The following is a 3,241-nucleotide window of genomic DNA, read 5'->3' as shown; positions in this document are numbered from 1 at the left end:
TGTTAAAAAATCCTGCCTCAGGAAGAAAAACATCAGTAACAAACAATTATGAGGCTGATTCCTACGTTAGGGGCTTCGACTTAAGCCATCGGCGTTACCGTTGAGACTCCCCTTTTTGTAACGCACCTCAAAGGAATATTGTTGCAAAGCGAGGCTCCAGCGCAGGAGGCGGCCATTTTTGGGAGAGATGGTCTGCAGCCATTGGAGAGGGCAGTGATCCGTCTCAATGATAAACCTCGAGCCGGCTAGATAGCATGACAATTTCTGAACGGCCCACACGAGACATGCACACTCTTTCTCGGTGGCGCTATACGCCTGCTCACGACTGGTCAGCTTACGACTAGCATACAGGACGGGGTGTTCTACTTCTCCATTTTCCCGTTCGCACAGTACAACGCCCATGCCTCGCTCACTAGCATCGCACTGAACAATGAACCCTTTTGTATAGTCTGGCGATCGTAGCACAGGCTGGCTTGTTAGGGCACTCTTTAGGGCGCTAAAAGCTCTTTCCTTTGTCTCGTCCCAGGCGACTGTTTGAGGCTCTGTCTTTCTTAGAGCATCCGTCAGGGGAGCCGCGATATCAGAGTACCTGGGGATGTACCTCTGATAGTAGCCGGCGACACCTAAGAACGACCGAATATCGGTCTTCGTGCGCGGTTGCGGGAAGTCTCGCACAGCGGCCACCTTTATTTCAGAGGGGCGGCGACAACCCTGACCAATCACGTCACCGAGGTAGACAACCTCGGCCTGTGCTAACTGGCACTTAGGAGCCTTGACTGTCAAGCCCGCTTCGCGCAGGCGGGTTAGCACTGCCCGCAAGTGTGCCATATGCTCAGACCAGGATGCGGAGAATATCGCTACGTCGTCTAGATACGGTAAAGCGAATTCTTGCTGTCCCCGCAACACTTTATCCATGAGGCTTGAAAAACAGTATGGCGCGTTCTTCAACCCAAAACTCAACACTTTAGGACGGAATGTTCCCATTGGTGAAATGAACGCCGCATACCTACTAGCCTCTTCTGTAAGAGGAACCTGCCAATAACCCCTGACAAGATCTAGGGTGGAAATAAACTGAGCGCTACTAACTTTCTCAAGGCGCTCCTCGATGTTAGGGATCGGATAAATTTGATCCTTAGTGATGGAATTAAGCCTGCGGTAGTCGACGCAAGGACGAGGTTCCTTGCCCGGTACCTCAACTAAAATCAAAGGGGAGGTATAATCACTCTCACCTGCCTCAATAACACCGAGCTGTAGCATTTTCTTTACCTCAGCCTCCATAATATCGTTCTGGCGGGGTGACACCCGATACGTCTTGGATCGTACTGGCTCTGGGGAGGTAAGTTCTATATCATGAGTCAGTACAGAAGTCCTACCAGGCCTCTCAGAGAACAGACCTTGAAACTCTTGTAATAGCTGGTGTAGTTCGGTTTTCTGCTCAGGCGACAGCGGTGCTTTACTGATAAGGTCACTAATGACTTGACCGGTGTCTTCCCTGTTCGTCACTGAGCCTAGTCCCGGAAGCTCGACCGGAAGCTCTTCAGGAACGTTTACCATCATGCACACCACTGCTTCCCTTTGTCTATAAGGTTTGAGCAGATTACAGTGGTAAACTTGCTGTGCTTTCCGCTTTCCTGGCAGACTTACCACGTAGTTAACGTCCGACAGTTTCTGAACAATTCGTGCTGGGCCCTCCCACTGCACGTCTAGTTTGTTGTTTAGCGATGTGCGCAATATCATGACCTCATCGCCCACCTCAAAACGACGGGCCCTGGCGGTCCGATCATAATAAACCTTGGCCCTCTGCTGGGCCTTTGCCATTGCTTCACCTGACAACTCCTGTGCCCTTCTTAAGCGTTCGAGGAGCTTAAGCACGTACTCCACCACGACTGGGTCGTCGCCCCTGCCTTCCCATGATTCTCGAAGCATGCGAAGCGGAGACCGAAGCGAGCGACCGTACACCAGCTCAGCTGGCGAAAACCCCGTAGCTGCATGCGGCGCGGTCCTTAATGCAAACATCACCCCAGGCAGACACAGCTCCCAGTCAGTTCGATGTTCAAAACACAATGCTCTCAACACGCGCTTCATGACGGAGTGGAGCTTCTCAACGGAATTCGACTGTGGGTGGTACACTGAGCTGTGTAGCAGCTTTACCCCACACCTTTCGAGAAAAGTTGTCGTCAAAGCGCTAGTAAACACTGTGCCCTGATCTGATTGGATTTCCGCAGGAAAACCAACTCGCGCAAATATGGACAGTAGTGCATTGACTATCTCAACTGAGCTGAGTTCTTTAAGCGGCACTGCTTCAGGGAACTTTGTCGCTGGGCAGATCACAGTCAAAATGTGTCTGTACCCCGTGGCTGTTACCGGCAGAGGTCCCACTGTATCAATAACGAGCCGTCTAAAAGGCTCCGTAATGATAGGTACCAACTTCAACGGCGCCCTCGATTTGTCCCCTGGTTTGCCCACCCGCTGACAGGTGTCACATGTCCTCACGAAATGGTCTGCGTCCCGAAAACACCCTGGCCAATAGTACTCTTGCAAGAGACGGTCCTTAGTTTTCTTAACTCCAAGGTGTCCGGACCACGAACCCCCATGCGTCAAGCGCAACAGATCCTGACGATAGCATTGAGGCACGATCAGCTGATCGAACTCCACTCCTCTGCGGTCTAGATACTTCCGGTACAGGACTCCACCTCTTTCCACAAAACGCGCATTTTTCCGGGCGATACCTTCCTTGACATTGCAGCGCACGTTTTCTAGGCTGCCATCCTTCTTTTGCTCGGCTATCAAAGCCGACCGGCTGACTTTTAGCAACCTATCAAGTCCGTCTGACGTAGACGCGATGAGCAAATCTGTAGATAGCTCTTCTAACTTTCCCGTGTCGGGCATTTCCTCTCCAGTATCTGGCGCCTTCAACGCTACAGGCTCAATTTTATTCAGTTCGTCAGCTTGCTGCACCTCTGACCCTTTTTCATTGTTCGATAACGTCGGCCCCGCAACTACCGCCTTTGCAGCGAGCTCCCGAACCTTCGATCTGGTTAAGGCCTGAACGCTAGCCTCACCAAACAAAAGCCCCTTCTCGCGCAGGAGGTGATCGGACCTGTTTGAAAATAGGTACGGGTACTGGGGGGGCAGCATAGATGACACTGCCGCCTCCGTCTCAAGCGCTCCGAAAGGTCCTTCAATGAGCACTTTTGCTACCGGCAGACACACGCTATGAGCTTCCACGGCTTGCTTGATC

The sequence above is a fragment of the Dermacentor variabilis genome, chromosome 1 (assembly GCF_050947875.1).
Source record: "Dermacentor variabilis isolate Ectoservices chromosome 1, ASM5094787v1, whole genome shotgun sequence".
NCBI lineage: Eukaryota > Metazoa > Arthropoda > Arachnida > Ixodida > Ixodidae > Dermacentor > Dermacentor variabilis.
Note: the sequence above shows the minus strand (reverse complement) of the source record.